The sequence below is a fragment of the Rhinopithecus bieti genome, unplaced genomic scaffold (assembly GCF_001698545.2).
Source record: "Rhinopithecus bieti isolate Rb0 unplaced genomic scaffold, ASM169854v2 scaffold_58886, whole genome shotgun sequence".
NCBI classification, from domain to species: domain Eukaryota; kingdom Metazoa; phylum Chordata; class Mammalia; order Primates; family Cercopithecidae; genus Rhinopithecus; species Rhinopithecus bieti.
In genome coordinates this window covers 464,711-477,764 of record NW_016822906.1, presented here as the reverse complement: position 1 = coordinate 477,764, position 13,054 = coordinate 464,711, and positions in this window count along the sequence as shown.

Below are 13,054 nucleotides of genomic sequence, written 5' to 3'. Positions count from 1 at the left end.
TCACTCCTAATTTGTTTTCAGCTTCTAATGTTATATAACCATTGAGCTCTTAGGAATCCATGCCTAACACAAAATCAGTAGGGTGTTAATATTCTCAGAGATAAATACAGATATAGTTATAAATATAAATAAATATCCGATCAAATTGTTCCTGATGTCCCTCTGTTTTTACCTTAGCAAGACGTATAAAGTCCTTATTATTCTCTAGACCATGGATCTTGGGAATATAAACTAGCAAAAGATAAGGAGTGTTGGCCAGGCGCAGTGGGAAACACCTGTAATCCCAGCACTTTGGAGGTGCAAGGAGGGCGGATCACGAGGTCAGGAGACTGAGATCATCTTGGCTAACATGGTGAAACCATGTCTCTACTAAAAACACAAAAAATTAGTCGGGCGTGGTAGCACGCACCTGCAGTCCCAGCTACTTGGGAGGCTGAGGCAGGGGAATTGCTTGAACCCGGAGGCAGAGGTTGCAGTGCGCCAGGATCGCACCACTGCACTCCAACCTGGAGACAGAGCCCAACTCCTTCTCCAAAGAAAAAAAAAAAAAAAAAAAGGATAAGCAGAGCCTGGAGAGTAGATATCTACTTGTCTATCCAAAAGTCAGAAACATGTTTGAATTTGCCTACCTTGAAATCTCCATTGTATTGCTTAAAGTTGCTTCGGCGAAAGTGATTTTGTCCCCTCTCTCCCTTATAAAGAAAATCAGAACATATTCATTAAAACCTTCAGAATGTATCTTTTTGCATTACTTATATACATATCAATAGTGGTTTCTTATGTAAGAAAATATTTAAAACGCAATGCCTCAAGTACCCCTGCAGTCAGAGCATATTGAACAGTACAATCACATAGTTTTCTGCAAAGTTAATATTCACCATTGCTCACTATTGTTAGAATCTCATTTTAATTATTTAATATGCTCAGCCAACATATCCCAGAGTTCTGTAAGCTGTCTCCATAGTTGGGCTTGGCGGATCCTTCATTTTGGGGTAGTAGAAGGATGGTATTATGAGGTTACCTTTATAATGAACTGTTCCAGGCTGCAAGCACCATGGGCTCATCTGATACATAGCAAAGTTTGGAGCAAATTTGCTGTCTGGCCAAACCTCCTCTTGACATTAGCACTGGGACCTTTTCAGAAAGTAAGGTGAAGAAACCATCAAAATAGTTGGCCAAATGCAATGATACCTACCGATCTGGTAAAAATGAACATTTCCAGTCAGGGAAAGGATGTTTGCTTATAGATTGATAAACCACTTTTAACCAGGCATAGCTCATCTATGCAGCCACATATCTGATACCAGGAAAATTCCCCAACGTGCCAATAACAAGGCTGAAACTCCCAGTTAATTTCACCAGCATTTTTGCCCAGATAATCCTAATATACACAAGTAACCTGGCCCTCAAACTGTTCCAAACTGGATTTAGGAGCATCAGGTAGTTTTGAGGTAATAACATGTCTCAATCCTGTGAATTCCACTAAGTTAGCCTAAGATGTCTCAGAAATAAATAGATGTCATGGAAAGAAAACTCTCCTTAGAAGTAATTATGATATCTTTCTCAGAGTTATGCTTTCAAGAATGTTCCAGATATGATTTTTTTTCACCAAATGTCTATGCTGCACCATTTTCTCAGTCTCACTTGCTATTCACTGGCTATTGATTGGAATACCCACACACTGTAGCTATATTGTCATTATCATCACCTTTACAATGTTTAAGCCTCTGTTCTAACTGAAATTATTTTTTTCCTCGGGCTGCAATAAAATTTTTTTGACTAGATAAGATGAAAGTATCTCAGAGATTTGGAAAGCAATGTAAAGGAAATTTGGCACCTAGAATCTTTGATGCCACAAATAGCTACATTTACCTGTTAAAAGTCGAGACTCCACAAATACTTGGAAACCAGTTTGAAATGTGGGTTCATTGTGTCATTCTCCTCCCCTGTGGGGGCCTCTTTTCTGTTAAGAAACAGTATCTTAATGGTTTTAATATCTGGTAGAGTACATTCCTCCTTAAAATCATTTTTTTTTCAAAATGCTTTTATTATTCTTGTCTATGGATTCTTGAAAATGAAGAACCTTTCTACACTGACACACACTCCAAAAAATATATTTGGAATTGTGGTTTTCCATTGAATTTGAATTTGTAAACCAATTTACAGAAGAAAGATGTCTTCAAATCTTTTATCCAAAACTTTCTGAACCAGATGTGTTTCAAAACTTAGAAGTTTTGATACTTTGAGAAGTTAATATGGGATCAATACTACGTGAAGTTTGCACAAGGCCTATTGCAAAGACGTGTAATCAAATACGCTCTTTTGGCCCTAAGAGGGGAGAAAAAAGTCTGTAAGTAGGTCACAAACAGGTTACAAAAGTCCATGTAAGGGTTTGTAACAAAACAACTTTCTAAAAAGATTGATAGATTTTAGAGATTGGTACTGTTAGGAAAAGACTAGTATTTTGTATGCCAGATGTAGGTATTGCGGACCAGCACTTGGTTCTCCCATACAGAATCATAAAACATCTCTCCATTTAGTCAAAGGTTTCAAAGTCAACTTTTAAAAGGCATTAATAACATAAATTTCATGCATATATTATTAGATTTGCTCTATTTATTGATCAATTTAGCAACAATAGTGAACAATGTGAAACTTCTAAAAATTTATAAGCAAATTAGTAAGGACTGCTATATAACATTTTGCAGAATTATTCTGCGTTAACTCATATTACTTGAATTCTTATTAATTCTAATAACATTTCAATTGATTGTTTAGGTAAATAAAAATGTATTCTTTTGGATATTTGTGTTTCATATTAATTCTCCAATTTTATTGCAATAATATAAACATCTCAAACACTATTAAAAGATACTAAAGACAAGCCTATATTTTCTTTATCTTCAGTCAAAATACACATAAATATGAATGTATTCAGTCAAAATATATATAGCTGTAAATGTGTTAACATATACATATGTATGTATGTACATATATATTATATATGCTCATGTATTCATATACCATATATAGTAAGTAAACTTGGCAGTATGTGGGTGTATGTGTACCATTTCAAGCTCATAAAGCTAATCTCTGTAAAGGAGGCGTTAAGAATTTCTTTTATGAAAAATTATTGTTTAAACAGGGTTGACATTTTGACATATATTGAAATGTTCAAATAGTTCCTTTCTTTGACCTCACCAAGTGATGAAATATATCATGTTATTTTACAATGTTCGATCACCCTTTCTTTAAAATAAGCATTTGGTCGTGGTCTATTTTCTCTTACATATTCACTATATTTCATCCATTAATCTTTTTATACTCATAATTGGATTGGTTTTTGGCTGTTTATTTGTCATACTTTTGTTTCAAGTTGACACTAGCTTCATATAATGTAAACACTGCCTTCTCTTTTGTTTTCTGGAGCATTTTATACGATAAAGATACTCTTCTTATGTGTAAAATAACACAACAATGCTAACATGTGATTTATGGGGGGTAATTCTTTCTTCAATTCACTGACTTTATCCCTGATTTGTGTATATTTAAGTTTTCTGTTTTCTTGAGTACATTTGTAGCATCAATATTTCCCCAATACATAAAACATAACTTTAAATTTTGTTTCTGTAGTGATTGTATAATTAAATACTGCTAATAAACTTTGAATATGATAAATGCATCAAAATACTCATTTTACAATATTTATGCTTGTGAAATTGTCTTTTATGTAAACATTTGAGTACATTATTTTATATTGTTCAGTTATATAATTCTATAATTAAATACAACCATATTATAAATACAATATGCACATAAAATTATAAAACCAAAAAATTTTGAAATAGCATTCTGTGTGATATCATACACTCAGATCTTTCTTAACAGTTTGGGTTCACCCTTTAAACAAAAAAGTATTTATTCAATGCTAGTGTAGACTTCTCTTAAAGCATATTTATTGCACAGATATCTTAAGGCAAAATACAAGTTTTCTGACTTTTACATTACCAAAGAATTTTTTCCTAGAGATGATTCTGTCATCTCCTGAGAATTCTTAAACTGTCTGATGGGTAATGGATATTCAAAGGCTTAATCAACTCACTAGAAATGATCTCTCCCATGATAGATACTTTAACCAATAGGACAATATTTTGTTAAACTCATTTATTATCACAATTTTGTAATGTATCTCATTTATTATCACAATTACTGCAGCAGCAGTAATAAGTTTAGGAAGATTCACATATCAATATCTAATCACTAAGCCAATATAGTGGCTTCATCTAAGCACCAGTTAATAATTATCAGACATTACTTAAGAATCATGTGTCTAACATAATGAATCTGTGTATTAAGAACAATCATTTTAATAAGTCACACTCGACTATATTCTGCCAGAAGAATTGTTTATCACCAGGAATCATGCAATTAATTTTACCTGAATTTGAGGTCCTCAACAAAGAAACTTCCATTTGCTTATGTCATCTCTGATTTCTTTCAGCAGTATCTTGTAGTACTTCCAGAGATCTTTCACCTTCTTGTTTAGAAGTATTCCTAGGTAATTTGTTTTTTTGTTTTGTTTTGTTTTTTTAATGGCTATTGTAAATGATATTGCATTCTTGATTTGGCTCTCAGCTTGAACATTATTTGTGTATAGAAATATTGCTGATTTTGTACATTGATCTTGTGTTGTGAAATTTTACTGACGTTGTTTGTCAACTCCAAGCACTATTTGGTGAAATCTTCAGTGTTTTCTCAGTATGAAATTATACTGTTAGGGAAGAGAGATAGTGTGACTTCTTATTTTCCTCTTTGAGTGTCTTTTCTTTCTCTTGCTTGCTTGCTCTGGCTAGGACTTCCAGTACTATTATATGTGGAATAGAAGTGGTGAGAGTGAGCATCCTTGTCATGTTCTCATCTTCAAAATGAATGCTTCCAGCCTTTGCCCATTCAGTAGGATGTTGGTTATGGGTTTGTCGTAGATGGCTCCTATTGTTTTGATATGTATTCCTTCAATGCCTAAAACTGCATGAGAGTTTTATCATTAAGGGATGTTGGATTTTACTGAAAGCTTTTCTGCTTCTATTGAGATTAACATGTGGTATTTATTTTAATTCTGTATATGTGGTTTTGAACGGATAATTTGTCATCATAAGTTTTCAACATTTTCTGGAATTTTGATAGTTGGAAGTCATATCTTCTTCAATAGAAGATTGATGCAATATAAGAATGAATTGAATTGTTTAAATATAGTCATTGAAATCTATTAATATGCACAAAACATACACTTTATTTTTTATTCTATGTAATGTTATTTTTATCAGTTTCATACCTATTAAATCATCAAAAATTCCATCATTAAACATTTAATTTGGCCCCAAATTCACAGAGTAAACAAGGGGATAAGTGGAAAGTGCTATACTGGGAACCAAACAACTCAATATATTACTGTTTAATTAGTTGTAGGTCCTTTTTCAAGGTAGTTAAAGTATGTTGTTCTCAGTCTTCTCATTAGTAAATAAGTTTGTATAATAAGGAATCATTAGGAAAAAATGAAAAAAGAAAACTACAGGCCAATCTTCCTGATGAACATAGGCACAACATTCCTCAACAAAATACTGGCAAACCAAATCCAGTAGCACATGAAAAAGTTAATTTGCCACAATCAAGTAGGCTTCATTGCTGGGATGCAAGGTTGGTTCAACAGATGCAAATCAACAAATATGATTCACCACATATACAGAATTAAAAATAAATACCACATGTTAATCTCAGTAGAAGCAGAAAAAGCTTTCAGTAAAATCCAACATCCCTTAATGATAAAACTCTCATGCAGTTTTAGGCATTGAAGGAATACATATCAAAACAATAGGAGCCATCTACGACAAACCCATAACCAACATCCTACTGAATGGGCAAAGGCTGGAAGCATTCATTTTGAAGATGAGAACATGACAAGGATGCTCACTCTCACCACTTCTATTCCACATATAATAGTACTGGAAGTCCTAGCCAGAGCAAGCAAGCAAGAGAAAGAAAAGACACTCAAAGAGGAAAATAAGAAGTCACACTATCTCTCTTCCCTAGCAGTATAATTTCATACTGAGAAAACACTGAAGATTTCACCAAATAGTGCTTGGAGTTGACAAACAACATCAGTAAAATTTCACAACACAAGATCAATGTACACAAATCAGCAATATTTCTATATACAAATAATGTTCAAGCTGAGAGCCAAATCAAGAATGCAATATCATTTACAATAGCCATTAAAAAAACAAAAAAAACAAAACAAAACAAAAAGCAAATTACCTAGGAATACTTCTAAACAAGAAGGTGAAAGATCTCTGGAAGAACTACAACATACTGCTGAAAGAAATCAGAGATGACATAAACAAATGGAATAACATTCCATGTTCATGGATGGGAAGAATCAGTATCATTAAAATGATCATATGACCCAAAGCAATTTATAGATTCAGTGCTATTCCTTTCAAACTACCAACACCATTTTTCACAGACAGAAAAAACTACTCTAAAATTCATATGGCACCAAAAAAGATCCCAAATAGCCAAAGCAATCAGAACCAAAAAGAACAAAGCTGGAGGCATCACATTATCTGACTTCAAACTATGCTACCAGGCTATAGAAACCCAAACAGCATGGTACTGGTACAAAAACAGACACATAAACCAAATGAACAGAATCGAGAACCCAGAAATAAATCTGCATACCTACAGCCGTCTAATCTAATTCAACTAAAGAGCTGCACAGAAAGAGAAACTAACAACAGAATAAACAGACAACATGCAGGAGGGGAGAAAATATCTGCAAACTATGTATCTGACAAAGTTCTAATATCCATAATCTGTAAAGAACTTAAATAATTCAACAACCAAAAAAAAAGTGGGCAAAGACATGAACAGACACTTCTCAAAATAAAACATAAAAGTGGCCAACGAACATGTGGAAGAATGCTCACCTTCACTATTCATAACAGAAATGCAAATCAAAATCACAATGAGATATCATCTTACATCAATAAGAATGTCTATTATTAAAAAGTCAAAAAATAACAGATGCTGACAAGGTTGCAGAGAAAATGGAATGCTTACACACTTTTGGTTAAGAATGTAAATTAGTTCAGCTGCTGTGGAAAGCAGTTTGGAGATTTCTCAGAGAATTTAAAAATAGGACTTCCATTCATCAGAACAATCCCATTATTGCTCTGGGATATATAAACAAATAAGCATAAGTCATTCTACCATAAATATGTAAATATGCATGCACTATTCATAATATCAAAGACATGGAATCAGCCTAGATGTCCATCAACCGTGGACTGGATAAAGGAAATGTGGTATGTGTTACTGGAGGGAAGGCCTTGAATGTGAGTTGTCCAGGTCCTTGGTGTTTTGAACAAAGAATTGACAAAACGCACAAAGTAACAAAGTAACAAAACGAAGGAATGAAGCAGCAAAAGCAGAGATTTATTAAAGCAAGAAGGCACTTCACAGGGTGATAGTGGGCCCCAGCAAGTGGCTCAAGGGTCCCAGTTACAAAGCTTTCTGGGGCCTTTGTAACTATTGGCTACCCCTTATCTGGATGAAGGATTTGGCCCCTGGCTAATTAACAACTGAGGTGAATTGGCCCGGGGATCAACAGGGCTGGAATGAATTAGTGCCCTATGCAGATGAAGGGATGGCTCTTGCTTGGCCCAGGGCACCTTTCTGTTCTATCTGAGACCTATTGGAAGCAGAAGGATTGTAGAGAGAGAAGACTTTGATCCTTTGTTACTTGGAGCTGGGAGATGAGGCTTTTCCTTTTGGTCTAGCTTTAGGAAGTTGGTGTCAGTAGGTTCCCTGCCCTCAGACCCAAGTGTCTCCCTTTTGATCCAGCTTTAGGAAATTATCAGGATTTGGCCTTAGATGCCCTGCCCGCATACCTTAGTGTTTTGCTTTTGATTCAGCTTTAGGAAGTCAGCACAAATTAGCCTGAAGTTCTCTGCCTCCAAACCCTGTTCTCCTGCCTCAGTACCTATGCACTATGGAATACTACACAGCCATATAAAGGAAAGAAATAATGTCCTTTGCAGCAACATGAATGCAACTGGAGGCTATTATCCTAAGCAAATTAACACAGGAACAGAAAACCAAACACTGCCTGTTCTCAATTATAATTATGTCAGAGCTAAACACTGGGTACTCAGGGACATAAAGACGGCAACAGTAGACACTGGGGACCACTAGAATGGGGAGAAAGGAAGGGAGCAAGTTTGAAAAGCTAACTATTGGGAAATATGCTCAATACCTAGATGAAAAGATCAGTCATACCCCAAACCTCATCAGTACACAATATACCCATGTAATACTCCTGCAAAAGTAACTGCTGAATCTAAAAGTTGAAAAAAATATATATACACACACACACACACACACACATATATATATATGAGAGAACTATTCCTTTCAAATTCTAAATGGTGAATGGTCTTTGGACTATTAATCTTATTTGATATCTTCATAAATAAAATGACTCCCACTAGTTTTCATAGATTTTTTTTCTTGCAGAGGGAATGTGTGATTCCTAAGAGGTGAAAAATAATCCATGATCATAAACCAAAGGAAAATGAGTATGCTTTTTACTAAAATGAACTAAAACAGTTTATTTTATTTCTGGAAATCATAAAAACAATTTAGAAACTAATCACTCAAGTCAAAAGGAATTCCAAATGGAATAAAAAACATAAGTAAAAAATATAAGCATAAAATTATTAGAAAACACAAACAACAACTGTAAGAAGAAACATGTATTTAGCATATACTTTGTGGTAGGTGAGAGCTGAGTGAAAAAATTTCAGAATCTGATGAGCTGCTAAATACCATGCTAGTAGCTTAACATGGGTTTCATATGAACAATGTGTACAATGTGTAGTTTTTATAAAGTGCTTTACACTATAAAAGTTGTCAAATGCATATGTCAGAGTTTTCTAATTTCTCCAGAGAGCTGGTTGTTAAACATTTACTAGCATACTGCTACCTACATGTAACTGTTTATCATGAGCCTAATAACTAATCAGCTGAATGTCACTAATGAGGAGACAAGGGCAAAAATTACAATTGAATTGATATCAAGAAAACTGTTTTCAAAAATTAAATGCAGACATGAAATCACAAATGGAGTACTGGTATCTTGCATTAAATAAATAACATGACAAATACTGTTTATTTTTACATGGTAAAGAATTTATACAAATTATAAGATGAGCACCCTGATAAAAATCAAAGTACAGGAAATAAGCAAGCTGAAGAAAAGGATTATGCAAGATTAATGTAAAGGAAACAAAACATTCCCTAAACCTGGAAGACCTTACTTTTTTCATAAATCAACAACAAAATATAAAATCCTAATATTGTAGATGACAATTGGTTTATAGAGAAAAAACAAACACACATACATATTCATCCCATTGGTCAAGTTTTGAATGACGTATACAATAAACAAATAATTATGTAAAAACAAATTGTCAAATAATATGTATTCTTATGCATATACTCACCACATTAATTTTTTGGAAGGATATATAAGAAACTATTGGCATTGGCAATGTACTCTCTGCAGATATTATAGGTGTCATTGAAGACAGGAAGCAGTAGTAAGAGGGAGAATATTCACTTTATATAATTTTATAGCTCTACTTTTAAACCATATGAGTGTGTTTTTATTAAAAATATCAAGTAATAAATTTAGAGTAAGAAAAAAATGAATGTATGATGTAAATTGTATTGTGAGTGCTATATAGATATGAACACGTAGAATGAAGAGTCAAAAGACAAATACATATGTTCAACATTTATTTCATTTTCTTTCAGTTTCATATTTACTTTGCTTTGTTATCCAAATATTCTAAAGGATTAAATTTAATAATCAGAATAAAATATATATTATGGAATTAGGATATACACTGGGGGGGTCTTAAACTCCTTCGACAGATGTAGTTAGGAGAATACCATATTTTTATATTTCATAAAATTCAATCAAGGGGAAAAAATAAAACACAGCAGGTGGAAAATTTTTCTTCATGGAAATTGATGCATGAGATTTCTTGGCTTTGAAAATGTTGGGAAAAGTGGCCTTAATACTGAAAATATATGTTGTTCCCAGGCAGTTTTTGCATGTACAAAGAACCATTTGAGATTCTTAGTAAGATACAGATTTCTGACCTCTACTCCCTGCAGACATTCCTTCAGCTGTATAGGGCTTAAGACTGGGTGTGATATCCAGATTATATTTTCACCGTAGTTTGGAACTATTTTCCCTGAAAGCTCACGTGTTAACAATGTATTCAAGCATTATCAAGATTGCAATGGGTAATAGGAGGATGTTTGTTTTCATCTTCAAATAGCAAGTGGTTCAAATTTCTCGTTTTACAAATTATAGTATTTTCCCACTTTAAATGGGGTATCAGATGCTTTGTGACTGAGGCAAACATTTAGTTACATGAGAAAAAAAAAAAAAACTGATGAAAAGTTGTTTTCAAACGTGAAGTATTTTAGGCCAGCTGTGATGGCTCACACCTGTAATTCCAGCACTTTGGGAGGCCAAGGCAGGTGGATCATTTGAGGCCAGGAGTTCAAGACCAGCCTGGTCAACATGCAGAAACCCCATCTTGACTAAAAATACAGAATTTTGCTATTTGTGCATGCCTGTAATCCCAAGTACTTGGGATGCTGAGGCAAGAGAATCCCTTGAACCCGGGAGGCGGAGTTTGCAGTTAGCCGAGATTCCACTGCTGCAATCCAGCCTGGGTGGCAGAGTGAGACTCTGTCAAAAAAAAAAAAAAAAAAAGAAGTATTTTCTAGAGCCTGCAAAGTTCTGGACATAATAGTGAAACAACTGATATGTGCACACTCTTCACTGGTACTTGTGACAATGAATCATGACTTTTCCATGATTTCTTTTGAATTGTATAGATCATGAAAGTAATAGATTTCGATGTAATATATATATACATACAATATTAAAATTCTGATCCTTAAATGTGTGTATAGAAGTATAGCTTAAATTAGATCTCTCATGAAGCAAATAAAAATCTATCATGAATTTAGAATGGTCATGAGACCAACCTTCTGCTTAAAAAAAAATCACAGCCTACATAATCATTGTATTCAGGGTAAACACATTATAATGCCTGGAGAGATATCTTTCTTTCATAACTTTATTTCATAAAGACAGTAAGCAGAAAGGATAAAAAAGGAAGAGTGTGTGGTAAAGCTTCAGAAAGAAGTTAAGAAATTCACAACACTTAAAAAAAAAAACTCTGGAGAGAAACTGTGTGGCCGGGGAGCCAATTATGAACCAGAATACAAAGGACTTGTTCCACACAGGAGCTACTAAGAAAGCTGTCACCCAGAAACAGAAATGCAGGAAACAGATTATCCATGAGGTGATAACATAAAGCTTCATAAGTGAATGAACTATCTCTGAAAGACACAGAAAAAAAGAAAAACAAGGAAAGGCAGCAGGAGAGACTGACCATAAATGCTGATCCATTAAAAAATAAATTTAAAGTGCTGTTAATATGATGCAACACAAACAAGAAACTATCAAGAACACAGGAAGGTCTTATGAGTACCACTGTTTTTGAAAGGATTAAAAAAAGGAACACCAACTATTGCATTTTCATTGCATAATTATCGTTTATGTAACTATGCAAGTATATAAATATGGTAGTCATCAACTCAGGGCCAATTCTCTTTGTTATATCACCTTTTCACTAACCCTCCCCACCATCACTGTATTATTTTGAATTTTGAAACAAATTTCAAATGTTGTAGCATCTCATTTGTGTGTGCCTGTATAATTAAGACAATTTATTTTATTTTGTGTAGATTTGTAGACCTTCATTCTTGAAAAATTTTATGCAATTTGTTTTATATTGTTTAAAATATTTTTATGTTACCAGGTCAAATCTAAACAATATGCTATATTCAAGGAAACCCAGATTCTCCCTCTACCCAGGAATATTCTGCTTAACAATTTGGTTCTGAGTTTCTGAATTGAGGATTGACACATATGTCACCCTTTAATTTCTGTACTGTCTGATGTAGAAAGTTGAAAATTATAACATAAGCTCTGTATCTCAAATATACTTTTCTCTAAATCTCAGATTTATAATAAATGATAGCAAATTTCTTTCCAGTACTTGTTATATGTGCCATTGCATGTACATTATTATATAATTTTCTTAACAGCCTGGTAGTATAAGAATTATTTGTGTGTGTATGAACAGGAAATCTGAGACAAAGAGATCTTAATTATCTAACACACTCATAAATATCAAAATTGGAAATTGATAGTGCTATATAAGAAGGAAACTGAATAAATAAATTACCTACTCTGTGATTGGCTGCACTGAACACAGGTGCAGCACAAAGGAAAAGCTATATTGATAAGCAATATCTTTAATTAGGGAATAAGGAGCACAAGGGAATTTCTATCATCAAATTATTACAACATAGTTGAGTTATATTTTGAAGTAAAGTCAATAAGATGATGTGTTAATCATCTACATAGCAGCAGCCAAAAATACAGGGACTTTGGAAAGGAAATCAAATCACAGTGAGGGAATGTACAAGTAATGGTACAAGAGCAAAGACGTAAGGTTTCAGAAAATGTGCCTTTGTGGCTGGGCTCGGTGGCTCACACCTGTAATCCCAGCACTTTGGGAGGCCAAGGAGGGCAGATCATGAGATCAGGAGATCAAGATCATCCTGGCTAACATGGTGAAACCGTATCTCTACTAAAAATACAAAATTTCGCTAGGTGTGGTGGCACATGCCTGTAATCCCAGCTACTCAGAAGGCTGAGGAATGATAACAGTTTGAACCCAGGAAGCAGAGGTTGCAGTGAGCCGAGATCGCGCCACTGCACACTCCAGCCTGGCAACAGAGCGAGACTCCATCAAAAAAATAAATAAACCAGAAAGAGAGAAAGAGAGAAGGAGAGAGGGAGGGAGGAAAGGAGGGAGGGAGGGAGGGGAGGAAGGAAGGA